The following is a 17430-nucleotide window of genomic DNA, read 5'->3' as shown; positions in this document are numbered from 1 at the left end:
GCTCAGTGAGGAGCTGGACCGTGGGATCACGATCTGAGCCGAAATCAAGAGTCGGACGTTTAACCGACCGAGCCACCCAGATGCCCCTATATATGTATTTTATACAAAAGTCACGATTTTCCTATGTCCCAGGCTTCTGGCCCACTTAATACACCAGGAGGATGTGTCTCTCCACAAAAGAGGTCTGAGGCTGAAATGCCCATTGCAAAGTGCAGGAAACAGAACCGGGCAGACAGTTCCAAGGGAAGGCCAGCTCCCGACCCACCGGGCTTAGCACCAGATGAGTGTGCTGAAGGGTCCGGGCTTTACGCTTGTACCTCATTCCCCAGCAAAGCCCTGGACAGCTCACAAAACAGCCTCCCAATGTGAACTTCATCTCATTTGGGATCATGACGAAATGGAAGGGCAGCGAGAAATAGGAGATATTGACCTCATTTTATGAAGAGGTCCTGGGCTACTGGGAGCCCCGTAACCAGAAAACTATGGAGGCAGAACGGAAACACCTGCCTAAGTTTCCCAACATAGGAGCTCCCTGCGACCAGGACAGCCAGTCAACGAGCACCACCCCAGGCAGGAATTCTGCTTCATGGACACATGGCCGGGAGACAACTCAGCCGCAGCCAAACGGAGGGCGGGACCCATCTCCCAATCTCATGCACACACACACACACACGCACATCCCACCCCCTTGGGCCTACCTTCAGGAGCCCCTCTCTCACACCCGTCCTTGCTGTCATCCACGCCAGCAGACAGAGCCTCCACCCAGAGCTGGGGGGCCTGGCTCTGGCCACGGGACACCGAATGGACTGGAAAGCAAGCCTGTATCCATTTCCTCTTTCTTCCAGACCCACTTCCCATGTCCAGGCGCGCAGAGGGAGCGGCTCCTGAGGAAAACAGCCTTCCACAGGACACGAGGGCGAGTGTACGAGTGGCTCTCCATCAGAGCTCCGTCCCCGTGGTGAGTGACTCTGGGCGTGGGTGATCACGCAGCACACGGGCCAACTGGGACCCTGGCCCTTCGCGTGCAGGGCTGCAGTCAGCGTGAACCCTCTTGGGAGAGCACGCTGAGCTCTGGGTGCGCTGTGCCTGTGCGCAGGGATCGGGGACGCGGGGTCGCCCCCCTGAAGCTCCACGGCCAAAGCCTCCCCCCCCCCACCCTGCCGTGGAGAGGGCGCCAGACGATTCCCCTCACACGTGAGACAGCCTCCCACTGGGAAACCACTCTAAGACTCTGTCTTCATCTTCAAAACAGGGGAAATCACTGGATCCAATCATCCTTCCTTGGGCTATGGAGGCGGAGAACACATCTGAAAATGTGTTTCTAAAGGTGATCAAGTCCTGGCCCCAAGCCAGAGGAGGGAAACTTAAATCAACATCCATAAATGCCACAACCCCTGCGAAGTACACAGGCCATTTCAGTACAGAAGGGGAAGGGCCACGACGATGTCGGTGGGGATGCTGGAGGGAGAGGAGGCCCCGCTCTGCCCAGGGAGGTAGTCCAGGGGGCAGAATGCTGTCATTCCTGTAGGTGTCCGGTGAGCCCGCCCTGACTCAGGGGCCCTCACGGGCCAGGCACACGAATGGGGTATGAAAATGCGAGAGGCAGGTCTTTGGCCCTTAGAGACGGTGCACTCACCCCATGACCAGGCGGGCACTCAGGCTCAGTGTTGCCAGGGTCGCCAACTCTCAAGAGAAGCTGGAAGGCTGGATGTCTATGTAAAATTTCCCACTGTTTAGAAGTTGGCAACTAGTTCCGTTAGAATAGCCACCTCATCTGAGCAACTCTTCATGGACCACACCACGCTGTCTCCATACGCTGTGGCTGCAGGAAAGCAGCCCCTCCGGGCACTGGGATCCCTCAAGCCCTGGGGCCAGGAAGCCAGGGTGTGACGGACAGAGTCAGCTGGTAGGCCGGATCTGAAGCTGTGGTGGGGAGTTCTAGCTTAACGTGACCCTGAACGGCTCCTCCTCGTCCCCCCAGGGCCCGCCTGTCTCCAACCAGCATCAGCTGCACAGGATGACCTACGGGTTTTGCTGCCAGAGCACCGTGGCTCCCGGCTGGGGGCAGAGCAGCTCCTCCAGCGGGACCTGTGAGCAGGACTGGGGCAGGACTGGACACCGCGCGCCCCTGTCTGCACAGCCCAGGGCAGCCGGGCCCGTCCAGCTCTCCGAATTTGGGGAATTCATCCTCCCTTCCCTGCCAGACGGATCTCCTTTCCGGCTCTGCGTCCCCGGCCATTCCCAGACAGAGACAGTCTGCTTCAGTCAGTGGCTATTGGTGGATCGATCGGGTTTTTGTCCCTTCTGCTCCAAAGGCAGCCGGGAAAGTCCCCGCACATCTCTCTGAAGGAGAAATAGGATGAAGGTAGAGGGATTTGTAAATGTCCTAAACGCTGCTCTCCTGGGACTGGAAGGGGCCTTGAAACGCGCCCCCAACCTGTGCTTCCACCCAGGGGTCCAATGAAAACATGCAGAGAAGTGAGAAGACACCCAGACCCCCAGCCTCCAGGGAAAGGCCGGCCTCCTCCCTAAGTGGAGGGGTCTCTGCTCTTGCAGAGGACAAGTTGCACACAACACACCCCCTCTCCCCTCGCTTCGCAGAAATAGTTCCCTCTTTTTCAAATGTGGGATTAAAAAAGCCATTTCTCAATTAAAAAACAGACTTGCCGGCAGAGGCTCAGGCCGCTCTTGCAAAGGCTTTGTTGATTTTCTCCCAAACGTTCCCAAGTGCTGATGTAAATAATGAATGCTAAGTTAAATGTTGCAAAAATAAGTGATCCGAGTCCACTTGCCTTCCTCCAGCCTTTCTGAATCTGCAGACGTTAGACCTTCCCCTGAAGCCTGTCCTGGAAGTTTTTTAACAGATTCTGCTTAACACACTTCAGAAGTGTCATCCCCCAAATAAAGACTTTTTGTACCGATCTCCTTCTCATATAACCACTTGAGGTAATGATGTTAGTATGATAAAAGCATTGCCGTTTTCCATTAAATTGTATGGCTCTCAAATGAAATCAAAATCAAAACTTTAAATAAAACATCCATTTCAAAACATACGCATCACAAAATGGAAGCTACTGAGGGTTCTCCGGGAGGGGAGGCGGGAGGAGGGTGGGGGATGGGTGACATAGGTGGAGGAGATTAAGAGGTACAGACTTCCACTTAGAAACTGAGTCTGGGGTGCCTGGTGGCCCAGTCAGTTGAGCGTCTGACTTCGGCTCAGGTCATGATCTCGCGGTCCGTGAGTTCGAGCCCCGCATCGGGCTCTGTGCTGATGGCTCGGAACCTGGAGCCTGCTTCGGATTCTGTGTCTCCCTCTCTCTCTGCCCCTCCCCTGCTCATGCTCTGTCTCTCTCTCTCTCTCGCTCTCAAAAATAAATAAACATTACAAAATTTAAAAAAAGAAAAGAAGTAAGTCATGGCGATGAATAGTACAGCATAGGGAATGTAGTCAATAGTATTGTCGTAACGTATGGTAACAGATGGTGATGCCACTCACGGTAATGAGCACTGAGTAATGTATCGAATTGTCAAATCCCCATGCTCTACACCTGCAACTCATACAACATTGTGTGTCAACTATACTCCAGTAGTAAAGACCTCCAAAATGGAAGAAAAAAAAAAAAAGACGAAGATTTAAATTGTCACCTCACAAAAGGAGAAGGAGAGAGAGAGAGAAATAAAGGGAGAGAGAAAAGCAAGCCTCCAGTGTTGGCTACGTGAACAGACCTGGGAACACCACTCAACGGCTCTCAGCTCCAGTTTTCTTCAGGCAAAAAGGGATTAAAACAGTTGTCCTTGTGACCATCCAGAGAGCTACGCTTACAGCAGGCACACTCTTCCGGCTGCAGATTGAACTCTAATAAAGTCCTTGTCCACACCTACTCCCAGGAGAACTCATTGGGTGATGGACATGGCCATGACCTGTGACCTCTGGGCCGCCAGTGCAAGAGGAGGATGACCGTTGGCCCAGAGCAGGTGGCCCAGAGCACCCACACCTGTGAAGCCTGGCGAGCGGCCGTGGGACAGCAGGCAGAGAAGAGGCTGGAGGAAGACGGGTTCTGTCCACACCTGGTGTGCCGCTCACACTCTCATTTAACTTCTCTGTCCCAAGTCCGTCTGCCTGTGAGGCGGGCCCGGCGATCATCGCTTCACACGGTAGATGCCAGTGGGGCCGCGCTAAGGGTGCAAATACGACTACCCAGCCCTCTGCCCTGCGGTGCCTCCCGTCCAAATACCCAGCGGCCTAGGCGTTAGCTCCTTCCCCGCGCTCTCAGGGGCGGCCCCCACACCCCCTGCTCACCCTGAGCGGGGGCACCTCTGGGGTCAGACCGTCAGGCGGGATGGCGTGGATGAGGCGCCTAGAGCCTGCCCTCAGTGGCCCGCCCTGCGTCCCTGCCTCAAACCTTCTCAGCCTCCGTCCTCCGGTTCTCTGTTCACAGACCACCTCCCTTCCCTGTTCAGGAAGGGGCTCAGCCTCCGGAAGCCTCGGTAACCTGGTGTGAAAAGTAAAAATAAACAACAGATTCAAGATAACAGCTTCAGGCAGCAGGATCGGGACAGAGGCACGGCCTTCACTGTCTGGAGTCTCTCCTGGCTCCCGGGAGGGCTGAGCGATGCACCCGGGGTCACAGGGTTGGCAAGCGGCAGCCAGCCGGGATTTGCGCCTGGGTAGCCTGGCCCTAGGCCTGGTCCCGCTCTCAGCGGAGTGGAAGGTGACCTGGAGGGGGGGCTAGAACCCCACTCTCCCCTGCACCAGTGTAAGCACTAGCGGGGGGCTCTAGGACACAGCGGGCCAGCAGCCCGGCCTGCGAACAGGCCCCAGCCCCTGGCCTGCCCGCAGCTCTGCTGCAGGGACAGGAGTTGCGCCCAGGCCCCCGCCGCGCCCAGCCCGAGGGCGCGCAGGGTGGCGCTGACGCCCGTCCCGCAGGACCTGCTTTCCCAGGCCCTGTATATAGGTCACCCTTCAGATCCTGGTGTGATGGCTCACCTCTCTCCTCCGTCACAGCCTGATAAAGAACCCGGGCCATTAAGAAATGGAACAAATTACTAAATGGGCGGCACAAGAGAAACCCGGGATTAAATTAGTTCGTTATTCATAAATCATACATGACTCTTCCTCTCACTGATCCTTGTCTGTATCCCTGTCTGCTGGGCCTGAACCGGTGAGAGCCTCCTGCTGGCAGGAGGGCAGGGCAGGCCTGGAGGCCGCATTCGCCCTGGTGGGGACCGCGGGGGTGGCGGCCACCCTCGGGCGGGGCACCAGAGCAGGACTGTCGCAGGCCTCTGAAAAGCAGGCGGTAGGGGGCGGTGGGGGGGGGGGGGGGGTCGCTGCAGGGCCGGCTGCGCCTGGGCGTGCTTCTGCCCCCGGAGGTGGCTGGGGAGGGCTGAGGGCAATGGGGGTGTCACCTCTGTGCGCCACGTCACCCCTCTCCAAGGTATGTGTCAGCCTGGCACACGACCTGTCTTTGGGGGACGTCTCGGCCCCCGACGGGCGCGTCTGAGGACCGAGGGTCCCTGGGTGCCCCCTGTCCCCGGCCGGGGTCTCTCTCCAGAGGCCTGTCCTGCCTGGGATGGAGCCGGGAAGCAGAGACACCGGCGCACCCAGAGCCACGGCCGCCAGGGCGTCGGTCGCGGGTCTGGGAGGAGATCCCGGCCCCGCCTGCAGCCCCCGCCGCCGCCTTCGGGTCCGCCCGACGAGGAAGGAGCCGAGGCCGAGGCGGGGGGGGGGGCGGGGGGGGGCGGGGGGAGAGGGAGGCTCGGAAGCGGAGCCCGAGGAGGCCGGAGCGGCCGGAGGGAGTGAACCCTCCCGGGAGGAGCGTGTTAACGGCCGAGAGCGAGAGGTGCCTCCCCCTGCTGGCCGGAGCTGGGAAAGACACCGCAACGAACGGAGCCCGGGGCCAGGTGTCCTGCGCAGCGCTTTCGGCAGACATCTGCTTGTTGCTTCCAGCTTCGCCCCAGCTGCAACACTACTTTGATATTGCCTGACTCCTATGCTGCGGGCCAGGGATTCCCCCACAAACAGCAGTATTGTTCTGGAACTGTTTGCGTGAGGGTGTTTTCCTAAGCCGAGCCTTGCCGGGACGGTGCAAATCGCCTGGCGGTCTCTTCTGTGCTCCAAAGGGCCGGCTGCATTTCAGAACTGAGAGGGGGCGGGAGCCGTGGGACTGGGAGGTGAAAGGCACATCAAACAATCAGCAGTGCGCCGAGTCCCTGCCGGCAAGAAGTGGGCACAGGTTCTTGCATAAGAGCAGTGAGTGTCCCACTTTGAGGGCCTGCCGCGTGCCGGCTGCGCCTGCTGTCTGAATCCTGCAGTGACCCTGTACTCACTGTACAGATGAGGAAACTGAGGCTCAGTAAGCAACTTGTCTGAGCAACAGGCCGAGCCATGATTTCAACCCAGCTCTGAAGCAGTTCAGCCCGCGCTCTATTCACATCATCGTGTGACCTCTGAAGCTGGGCCCATTAGGGACACCCGTGTGCTTGTGTCTCACTGCAGCCAAGGCAGGCGTCTGAGGCACCCTCTTGGTCTTGCCACACCGTCCTGGCTACACTGACGTTCTACTGGGCAGAAGGTCAGACTTTTCCCCATCCTCAGTACCCCAATTCATCCTGCCCCTTTGATTCTCGGATTTGGTCACCTCCCACCCCCGCCTCTTGCTTCACCGTTCCGGGCGGACTTCCAGTCTCAGCCACAAGGGCACCGTTCCCACTGAAGCCAGAGGTCAGAGCCTCCCGCCTGCAGTGTCACCCAGCTCCCCCGTAGCCAGCTCACAGGACCCGGCTGCCACCGACACGCACACTGCCCTGGCCCATCACTGCAGCGCACCGGGACCCCACGAGCCATCTGACTCGACACTGATTTTCACAGCTTTGCAAATAGTTGCCTCAGTTCCCATCCTCTGAATGCATTATAAAGTTAAAGGGAGAGAAAGGAGTCTTTTTAAAATCCCCCAGCTATCTTAATTAACATGCAGAATGCTTTTCTAGCAGTGCACAGGCTGTGATAAAACGGGAAGCTTCTTAACACAACATATATTTAATCTGTGGCATTCACTTCCACATGAAATTCAATCAGATATTTTAAGGGAGTTACCAGGGCTCTCGTATCGAACTGTGAATAAATGCAGGTGTGATAAATACACTCAGGCTACTGAGATGCTTTATCAAATGATAAAGGTGTAGAGTGTGGGGGTGGGTTGAAGGACAAACCTTAATTCTAATTCTGTGCACTGTCACAGAGGGTCAGGGAATTTATTGGACAACGCTTGGGCTATCTAATGACCCACTGCCTCTGAAAAATCAATTAAACTCGCTCATGTGTTCTGTTTTTCTGAAAACTAATTCAGGCCTGCTACGTGTCAGGCGCAAGGGAGGCGGTGACTGATGAATGATGTGGTTCAGATCTCCGCCCCTGCCCCCCACTCACATTCTAACGGGACAATAGGCAGGCACACAAGTGGAATCGTGCCGCTTTCCAAGCTCCTGGGGAACATCTCAGGTGGATCTGAAACGGGCCTCCATACTCAGAGGGCAGGGAAAGACTGAGGAGAGAGGCCGGCCCCTCAAGGTTTGTAGGTGGCAGGTTCTGTCAGCAGAGGAACTTACATGTGAGGCTCGTCTCGAGCGGCACCAAGAGGAGTGTATCTCGGACCCGCACGCCGCGTCTTAACGGCTGGTACAGAGGAGTGAACTGATTCAGTCACGTCTACCATTCCGATGGCCTCCACAGCACATCACTGTCCCTGGAGCAGCCTCTGGGAACAGGAAGGCAAGTGGAGCCCACGCTCCAAGGACAGGAGAGGGGGTGAGGAGCCTCAGACCAACCAGTTTCAGCTCACAGGCCAATTGGTGGTCACGCTTTCTTTCTCGATGACCTCCCCTCTAACAGAGCAGAGATGAACAGCTGGGTTGAAATACGGAGTAAATGAGAGGGAGTTCAGATAAGGCAACCGCCAGGAAGCATGACAAAGGGCCCACCACTGGAAGAGGGAACAGCCTCTTCAACGTCCCTGAGCCTGGAGGCCCTGGGCGTGGGAGAGGGGGGACAGAAAGGATACCAGTGGAACGGGGACCAGTGAAAAGGGCAAGCGCTGAGGACCCGCATTTGGCTGCAGAGTTAGGCCTTCCAACTTACCAGCCCCACCCCAACTAAAGTTCCACCCGCTCCAGATCCACAGGGAAAGGATGACTGGTCTGGCTGCTCTGTGAGGAGATAGCTCACCAAGGGGGGAGAAATTGAGCAACATCTCACATCACACGCAAATGCGAACACCCGACAGATCCAAGGGCTCGCTCAGTGTGAAAGCTGGCAGAAATAAGGAGTCAATCCCAAGGAAAGGAGCAGAATATCTTTGTCTTGTTGGGATGAGAAAGGACGCTTTAATCCAAGGACCACAAACTTCAGATAACGATAGGATGAATTTCGCTACATCAGAATTGAGGATTTTGTTCAAAAAAAAAGAAAAGAACACTTTAGACAAAGCTAACAGCTGGGTGAAGACTTGGAGAAGATTTGCATTGTCTAAAACCAAGTGACTGATATTAGAATAAGGGTCGGTAAAGCCCACAGGGCCAAATGCAGCTGGCTGCCTGTTTTTGTAAATAAAGTTTTGTTGAAACACAGCCACACCCATTTGTTTATGTGGCTGCTTTTGTGCCGCAACACCAGAGTTGAGCAGTTGTGAGAGACCGTACAGCCCTCAGAGTCTGAAAGCTAGTATCTAGCCCTTTATAGAAAATATCTGTTGACCTCTGATCTGGAACGTGTAGGAAATGGCATGGCAGGCAATACACAAGAAAGTATGCAAACCTATGAATAGATAGTTCATCAGGGAAGAAAGGGACTGGCTAATTATATATGATATAGTGAGTAATCTCACCAGAATTCAGAACAGTACATATTAAAACAATATGGAGATTCTCTCACAGATAGGTAGTCAAGTGCTTGTGATGATGGGAAAAAATGAGAACCCACAAGCCATTAGGTTAGAGTATAAACTCATATAACCATTCTGCAGAGTCTTCTGACTGTATTGGTGCAGCAATATGAAATTGCTGATACTGAACCTGAGAAATCCCCAGGAAAGCCACCTGTGCCCAACCCTATCCCAGTCAATAGGACAATTATGCCGCGTATGAACATTGTTGACTGTCCACCCTTCATGAGGCTCTCCCGTCCCTCACTTCCTAGAAATGAGAGATGGTGTTGTTCGTGTATTCCTGGCGTCGTTTGTGTATTCCTCTTCTATAAACGGCTCAAGCGTTGGGATGGGAAGCAGACCCCGTCCCTCCCCGGGCCCAAGGCGAGGCCAGATTGGTTGAGAAATGGGCACAGAGCCAAATTTATGGTATTGAGATTCAAAGCAAGGTTTGTCAGCAGATTTGGGGGGAGTTTTTCCTTACTCTGCTGAATTAGCTTCCAGAATCAGCTCTGTATCTCTCTCTTCCCTCAAGTGTGAGCTGTGGACACAATGGCGAGAGTTTTCAGGGTCTGACATCTGCACAGAAGATACATGGAAGAGAGTAAAGCAAAAAGAATCCCAGAAATTAGAGCTGGGATTTATTTTTTTATGTTTATTTTATTATTTTTGAGAGAGACAGAGAGAGACAGAGTGGGAGTGGGAGAAGGGCAGAGAGAGAGGGAGACACAGAATCGGAAGCAGGTTCCAGGCTCCAAGTTATCGGCACAAAGCCTGACGCGGGGCTCGAACTCACAAACTGCGAGATCGTGACCTGAGCCGATGTCGGTCGCTTAACCGACTGAGCCACCCAGGCGCCCCAAGAGCTGGGATTTAAATTACCTTAACCCTAAAGCCTGCCCATCTTCTGGGCCTCCAGATGAGCAACAGAGAAATCGTTTAAGCTGGCTTGTGTTGGGTTTTCTTACTTGAGCTTCGGGCACCCTGACCAATAGAAGCTGTTGGAAAGCTGTAAGATTTGAGAAACCAGGGAATCTATGCCTCAGTCCCAAGCTTCAAAGAAGCCACTCCCCACCACACACACTATCACACTAGCCTGGTGAGGAAGATGCAGAGGAGAGATGGCTGAAACGTGTGCAGTGAGGACTCCTAGCCTGAGAGTTCCCTGCATCGCCCGCACTCATGGGCCAGAGCAGTGTCTCAGGTCAGGTCACCAGAGGCAGAGACTAAGATGGGAATGCTTATAGAAGTCACATATCCAGGGCATGCCCTAGGAGAAACCCATAAGAAAGTGAGGGGAGTAAGAGAAGGCAGAAGAAAGAGCAAAGTCAGGATGTGGTCCCACGTGGAGTCCAACTGCATCCTGGTCCCACAGGGAGTTCTGGAGTATGAATTATACCACAGAATGGGGCCATGTTGGTATAATACAAAAACATATATTTGATCTCTGTCCCTGTTCCTGGAAGAGAGCTTCTAGCCCCCTTGCGGTCCCCAGAATGAGAGGAGTGTCTTTTTGGATACCAGTGAGATGACCGTGACTCTGGGGCCCCTAGATAGCTTCCAGATGGGGCTGGTGGCCAGAAAAACCAAGCTGTGATTAGAGGGTGGGAACCCCCACCCCCTGATCTCCAGGGATGAGAAAGAAGCTGGAGAGGAAGTTCAATCACCAAAGGTCAATTACTTAATCAATCACTTAATAAAGCCTCCATAAAAACTCCTCAGTGGTGGGGCGGAGAGCTCCCAGGCTGGTGAACACATCAAGGTCCTAGAAGGGTGATGGCCTGGAAAGGCCATGGAAACGCCACACCCCTTAACTGCCCTCCTCCTCATTCCCTGCCCCGGGTATGTCTTCCGTTTGTTCCTGAGTTGTGCCTTTCATAATAAATCAGTAATAGTAAGTAAAGCACTCTCCTAAGTTCTAGAATGACTATTCCCGCGAATGATTGAACCTGAGAGGGGGGTTGTGGGAGCCCCTAAACTTGTAAGAGGCCGGGCGGAAGCAAGGATGGTCTGGGCAATCTGTCTGCGGTTGGCATCCAAAGCAAGGGCAATCCCGTGGAACCGAAGTCTTAAGGCCTGTGGAGTTGGATGTTAACTCTGGGCGGTTAGTGTCAGAGTTGAACCGGATTGTCGGATGCCCAGTTGGCGTAGGAGAGTTGCAGAATCGGTGTTGGGAAAGGCACACCGCAGTTGGTGACGGGGAAAGAACATCACACCACCTTGAGGCAGAGGGTGGTCTTTTGCACGCTGGCATCAGTCCAGGCTGTGGGCTGCCGTGGGGAGGAAGACCTAACGCGGCTGAGGTGTGGGCCACTCCCGAGGAAGGCAGCTGTGAACTCTTAGCTTGCGATGCTCAAGCACCGGGGGGACCAGTCCCCAGAGAAAGGGTTCTGGGTGGGGGACCAACGGCACCCAGTATGGGCAGGGCAGTCAGATATTTCTATTCCCTCTGAGAAGGCACTGAAGGCAGTGACAAGAGGAACCTGTGGCAAAGACTTGTGGCCAAAACAAGCAACACAGAGCAGTAGACCAGAAGAGGACCGTAGGCCGCGGACAGACAAGGACGTCCCGGCAGATGCCAGTGTGACGGAAGGTCAGCGTGCATTGTCACACAAGGAGGCTGTCGTCCCAGGGGCACCGGTCTGGACAGATGACAATAAGGAGCCGCACGCCTCCCGCCCCTACCACCACCAAGGCCCGGACACCGCACACCATCACCCCTGCGCTCTACCCAGGAACCGGAGGAAAGAGAAGCAGCCCCACGTTGACTAACACGAAGCTTTTCACCGCCGGGCAGAATGGGACTCTGGGCCAGAAATGGGAAACGGTGAGAGAAAAAATTACACCCGTGTGCTCACTCGCTGATTTGCAATCACCACATGTGCTCCCGCTGAAACATAAAAGAATGTCATTAACAGGAAAACACTCTCAGCGACTTCATTAATCATGGTCATTTTCACACTTCCGTGGTCAGCTACAAGCCCGGTAGCTCAGGCTGAGGCCTCCCTACTCAATTATAGTGTTTAGCAATTAACTGCTCATCCCCTGCCCCGGGCCTGCCCCGGCTTTCAGTAAAAGATAAAGTGCTTGGATTTCACAAGTGCTCTTGGTGGGAAATCCCCCCTCACTTGGGCAGACGACCGTGTTTGGTGTCGCTAGGGCAATCATTTGCTGCTGAGTGAACAGGCCTGTTTTCAGTGGCGTTACTAATGGCTGGGCCTTGTCTCTGAACCCCAAGGTGATTAGGGGCATCGATGAGTTCCCAGTCCCTCACAGGGCAGTTGGATGATCCCAGAAAACTGCCTCCTTTAGCCTCAGTTGGCTTATCTGAGCAATGGGGCTAATAATAGAAACTTCCTCAAAAACTTAAATGGCACCATGCCCGAGAAGTGGTGAGGAAAGGGCCTGCCGTGTAGCACTTGATTAATACTACGTATTAATATAATATACATTAAATCTTTTAAAGACTTTTATTGATGCCCCCATACAGAAAAGTGCACATACCATACAGGTACAGCTCCGTGAGTTTCCCCGAACGACGCGCCCTTGCAAGCAGCACCCAGATCCCAAGGGGGAACACGGTCAGGGCCCCAGAAGCCCCTTCCTGTGGACTCGCCCACGATGGTAACTGCTCTCCTGCCTTCTAATAGCAGCCCGTGCATGCTCCATTTTGCATTTATGCAAACGGACCCATACTGTGTGCCCGGCTTCGGTCGCTCAACACTAAGCCTGTGCCATTCATTCATGCTGCGTATAATTGCGCTCCACTCACGTTCATCGTTTTACACTGTTCCACTGTGTGAACACACCTTCATTCGTTCATCCATTCGTTCTTTGGTGTTACGGGCCTTGAGGTGGTTTTAAGTTCAAGGTGATTATGAGTGAAGCTGCTCTGAATATTCTTACCTGGTCTTTTTTTATTTAAACTTTTTATTCTGAGACCATTGTAAATACATATACGGTTGTAAGAAACAATACAGATAGAGCCAGTGTGCCTTTTCCCCAGGTCCCCTCAATGATAACATCTTGCAAAACTATCCGTACCATATCATGGCCGAGATACTGGCATTGATAACAATCCACCACAGATTTGCTCAGATTTCCTGTTTCCCCGTACTCGTGTGTGTGTGTGTGTGTGTGTGTGTGTGTGTGTGTGTGTTGAGGTCTGTACGTTTTTCTCACGAGTGTAGGTATATTCACCACCAGTCAAGATGCTGACAGTCAGTTCCATGACCAACAGTCAGTAAGGATCACAAGAGCAAACTTGAAAGTGAATGACAGGCCAATTGCAATTTTGGGAGAAACCTGCAGTCAGAACCACCCAGCTAAGCCACTCTGGATTCCTGGCCCTCAGAAACTGTGACAGACGTTTTGTTGTTTCAACCCGCAAAGTACTGAGGTAATTTCTTATACAGAAATAGATAATTAATACAAAAGCTTATATCAGACACTTGTTAAAAACGTAAGTCTCTGAGTCTCCCCCAGACCCAGAACCTGCCTTATATGAACTCCCCCAGGCAATTCTGATGAGCATTCTTTTTTTTTTTTAACTTATTTATTTTGAGAGAGAGAGACAGGAGGGGAGGGGCCGAGAGAGAGAGAGAATCCCAAGCAGGCTCCACGCTGTCAGCACAGAGCTCAACTTGGGGCCCGATCCCACGAACCATGAGATCATGACCTGAGCCAAAATCAAGAATCGGACGCTTAACCACCTGAGCCACCCAGGTGCCCCAATCCTGATGAGCGTTCTTTATTTGAATCACATCTCTGCCATTATCTTCAGGCAATTTACTTTCCTACCCTTGATTCCATGCCTTAAAAATGGGCATAATCATGTCTGCTTATGAGAGTTTCTGTTTCTTTGTTTTGTTTTGTGTTCTGTGTTTTGTTCAATCCTTGGTTTAGGGGTGAAATACGTACAGCACGGCAGTGGGCACTACAGGTGCCCTGCCCATGTCCCCTCGCTCTTTCGGCGTATGCCTGGTGGGGCGGGGAGACTGCAAACACCTCACTGCTTTGCCTGAGACCTTGCCCTTGCTGCCTTAGCGGGGAGCCTGAAGTGCTGGGGATTTAACACCCTCCCCACCCCCACGACCAATGGCTGACAGGAATTGTATAAACACCTCAGTTCCCTTGCCTTCTGGGTAGAATGACTGAGCGGCAAGTTCCACATTACTCCCAGAAGTGAAGTTCACCTCACCTGGGGGGATCCTTGCTAGAGAACTCACCCTTTACTGGCCGTCCCCCACTCCCCTGCAGGCATGGTCTTCTCTGCCCAAATTAACCACTTACACCAATACCCTTGGCTCAGGGTCTGCTCCAGGCAAGCACCTCACCCAGGGTTGGAACAGTATGTGCTCAGCTAATGTTTTCGACTATATATCAAATACTTCATGTCTAGTTAATTAAGGACGCAGGAGAGAATTGATAGGCTAATGATGAACTGTGAGAAAGTATATGCAGGATTGAAAAATCCAAGTATAACTATCCAGACTCTCAAATATACAAAGTCTTCTACAAATCAACAACAACCACAATTTCCAGAGGAAATCAAGAGGGGCCCCTGGGCGGTTCGGTCAATTGTGCGTCCTACTCTTGATTTCGGCTTGGGTCATGATCTCGTGGTCTGTGGGTTCGAGCCCCACATCGGGCTCCACGCTGACAGTGGGGAGCCTGTTTGGAATTCTTCCCCTGTCCCTCTTTCTCTGCTCCTCTCCCTCTCAAAATAAATGAATAAACTTTTTTAAAAAGAGGAAATAAATAGAAAATGGTGATCAGGATTGGGCAATGCACAGGAGGGGAGGCCAAATGGCCAACGAGCATGTGAAGAGAAACTCCAGATCAGCAGTGATCAGAAGAATTCAAATTCAGACCACATGTCCTCTTACATCCACCAAGGGGGCAAGTATTTGACAGGTGGGGATGTGGGACCCCTACCGTGCTGGGAGGTAGATGCTGGAGCCACCACTGTGGACGGCTTTCAGGCAGCATTCAGCAAAATTCAGAATCTGCTGTCTCCACCCGCCCACACACACAATCCACCCCTGGTCCCATAAATCCCATGGGAATTCTCACAAAACACCGGGTGGTTTACTGTAGTGTTTTTATGTTGGGGAGCTGGAGGCAGGCTGGTGTCTTTCGCCAGGGAAATAAGTAAACTGTGACAATGCATACTTTAGAATAACATTCAGCACTCAGGAGCAAAACAGACATCTGCAGAGCAACACGCAGAGCGAGAAAAGTCGAACCAGGATGAGATTTATAGCAAAATTCCATTATGCAAATTAAGAACCAATGCAAGGCAGTCCTGCATATTTCACGAGGCTATATACATATGCAAGGACATATACCAAACACATTTAATGGCTAAGGATGGCTAAGGGTGGGGTGGGATGGAAAGCAGCAACAAGAAGTTAAAAAAGGACCCTCATGAGAAGAGCAAAATTTTAAACCATAACATGATAACACAGGAGAAGATCCTTATGACCACGGAGTAAGAAAAAATTTCTCATGCAAAGCATAAACCTTAACGAAAAAGACTGCTAAATCTGGCAATATTCGAATTTAAAGCCTTTCGTGCAATACACCCCATGTAAGAAATGAAAAGATAAACCACAGACTGAGAGAAGATAATTGGAACGCAGGAGACTGAAAATGGATCGGTATAAAGATTATACAAACTCCTCCAAATAATGGCCAATATTTATTGCATGCTATTGAATGCTTACAAAGTGCCAGGCACTGTACTGCTCAAGGCACTTCACATGGGTAGATTAAATATAAAGCAATTAGGAAAATACACACTGGCAAAGGCAATTCAGAACCAAGGCACATTGCACAAGCAGTTCTTGGGTTATTTTGTGTGACATTATGCGAATATTACAACCCACAGAAATTGTGTTCCCTCCTTGCTTGGCATCTCAAAATCCTGCCCCAGCTCTCAGGAGGTAATGTGGCTGAGTAAAAGCTCTGTCGGCCATGGGGAGCCAAGATCTCAACCCAAGATCCTGACCCACTCTGACCTTCTGTCTCCCCTTTGGTAGGATGATAATATCTCCCAGTGTGGTTTGAAGGGCCTAGCCCAGGATTTAACGCACAGTAAACACCCAATAAATGGTTGTTCTTTTTCTGAAGCAAAATAACAATAACTCACATGTAGTAAGGACCTGGTCCCAAGCTTTCCATGTGCATAGTCTCAACTAATGTCCACAGCAGGTTTCTCAAGTAAATTGCTGTTATTATTCTCATTTTGCAGATGAGGAAATTGAGTCTTGGGAGGTTAGGAGACCGTCTGGGTAATGCAGTGAGATCAGTCAGGCCTACATTCTGAACTGCCATATGGCGGCTTCTATCATTAACACATAAGCTTACCAAGTCCAACTTTCAATCCAAAAAAGTATCTGGAACTATAGAAATCTTCTGTTGATGAAGCTGAATATGTTTCCAAATAATGCAGGGCAGGGAGAGGGATGTAGACGTTAAACTGTGTATTCTGACCCAGTAGGTCTGGGGGAACCCGAGAAAGTGCTTTTCTATCAAGCTCCCAGGTCGTCTGAGCCTATGGGTCCTCACATCTCACTGGGTGATTCTGGTTCTAGTGGTCACTAAGCCACTTTTTCCACACCCCAGTGGGCTCATCTTGTTATATACACTAATCCTAAAGTTTTGTGTTTGAACTTAGGGACAATAGGGGCTCTACAAGCTTTAGAAGACGGCATATGTCCTCACACACACAACAGACGCCAGAGTTCACAGCAAACTGTGAATTAAATTCCTCCGCACCTCTGTGGTTCACTGTTTTAATATAAGATTGCTGGGATGACTCAGGCACTGACTGTTCTGGGCCTCGGTCAGGTGACAGCTGATTTACAGGAAGAATGCTGTGTCTTGAGAGAGTCACATGGTTTGCTCATCGGCGACGTAGCTCCTGCTGTGAGCCAGACCCTGGACACTCACAACAGGGAAGGCCAGGATGAATGCACCTTGTGGCCAGGAGCTTGGAGTGTTTCTGGAAATGCCTTTGGTGGACCAGGTGCACGAAGCTGGGAAGATCAGGCTGCCCAGGTGTTTGCCCTAGAGCCAAAGTCAGGGGTCACCAGCAGAAGCCCTCTCCCAGGGCAGGGAGGGGAAGTTTATGGGAGGGAAGGAGCCGCCAGGGGAAAACAACAGTGGAAGCGCCAGGGCAAGGGAGGAACAGGTGCTGAAGAGCCAGCTGGCCCTCTCATCCCCTCCTCCTTCCTGCCGGGCTGGTTCACCTTGCCCTGGCCCTATAATGGGGCCACACCAGCCTGACTACATGCCAGCCGCCAGTGACAAAGTCTGTGTCTCTTGGCTCCAATTCTTGAGAGGTAAGAGCTGATTGATTCATTTTGTGCCGTGGGCGGATGGTTTCTTTAGAATTGGCCAAGGCAGTCCAGAGCAGGAAACCTGCCCACGGCGGTCCACCCCTTTGCCAGCCAGTTTCACAGCCCATTTTCCGATGCAACACTTCTAAAGGATCTTCCATTTACCA

At 52.4% G+C, this 17430-nt stretch overlaps 1 long non-coding RNA gene across 1 annotated transcript in view; it reads right to left on the bottom strand.

Annotated features, from left to right (window-relative positions):
* Window positions 1-711: 711 nt before the first annotated feature.
* LOC132682851 (uncharacterized) overlaps window positions 712-17430 on the bottom strand; it is a 33861-nt gene continuing 17142 nt past the window's right edge. Inside the window, exon 3 of the long non-coding RNA XR_009611896.3 lies at window positions 712-4493. This is a non-coding gene — a long non-coding RNA (uncharacterized LOC132682851). The remainder of the gene's footprint in view (window positions 4494-17430) is intronic.

Source organism: Panthera onca, chromosome C2, assembly GCF_046562875.1.
Source record: "Panthera onca isolate mPanOnc1 chromosome C2, mPanOnc1 haplotype 2, whole genome shotgun sequence".
NCBI classification, from domain to species: Eukaryota; Metazoa; Chordata; class Mammalia; order Carnivora; family Felidae; genus Panthera; species Panthera onca.
The sequence above is the reverse complement of the archived record's forward strand: the minus strand, read 5'-3'. Positions and strand labels throughout refer to the sequence as shown.